This window comes from Trypanosoma equiperdum (assembly GCF_001457755.1).
Source record: "Trypanosoma equiperdum strain OVI genome assembly, contig: ctg_130, whole genome shotgun sequence".
Classification (NCBI taxonomy): Eukaryota; Euglenozoa; class Kinetoplastea; order Trypanosomatida; family Trypanosomatidae; genus Trypanosoma; species Trypanosoma equiperdum.
In genome coordinates this window covers 1-856 of record NW_027123294.1, presented here as the reverse complement: position 1 = coordinate 856, position 856 = coordinate 1, and positions in this window count along the sequence as shown.

The window sequence follows — 856 nt, the reverse complement described above, 5'->3', positions numbered from 1 at the left end:
AAAATAAATAAGTAAACGGGGGAGATACATAGAAAAGATGAAAGAAAAAATAGTTAACTGCTATCGTACGAATCCTCTCCCCAATCACGACTATTGGTAACCCATTACCACCATCTGTCGTTACAGTCGCAGCATTTGATGCAATGACATTTTCTGCGATCACGGCGGCGACACCTTTGTGTCATTTCCATTTTAATGCAAACATAACAAAGATACACTCAACACATTCACTCACACATACTTAAACGGACCCGCAGAATGTCAAGTGCTTTACTCTTTTTGAGCAACCGACTCCGAAAACTTGCCCCTTCGGATAAAAAAAGTGAGTGTTTGTGATGAATAAATACGGAAACACTTCCTATCATATGTGGGACACTGAGGTGCACAAAACATACGGTGACGGAAAGGGGGGATTCAAAACCCTCAATCATGACACGACTTTACTAAATCCTTCTATTTCTATCTGTTTCAAGCACTTCGTCATAACTGGAACACTCAGTTCCTCCTTCTGTTGCAGCAATAAAAGAATAGACTTTTGTATACTCCTCTCAGTCAATCCCTTGTCTCTTTCAATATGCATCAAAACTGTCTCATGAAGGAGTTCCATAACCTCGTCCCGCAATTTGTCAGCGCGTTGAATAAACACGCTTGCAATTATATCTTGTAGTTCGCGCAGTTCCGGAAGCCACGGCGCGGTGGAGTGGGCACAACCACAAATAACTAAAAAACTAAGATCCCCTCTAGTGAGATTGAACAAAGACAAAAGGTAAAACACGCAAAAAGTCAGTAGTCTACGCGGAAAAAAGGAATATTTCAAAACATCCACCAACAAATTACCGCCCCGTCCCCCCCCCCC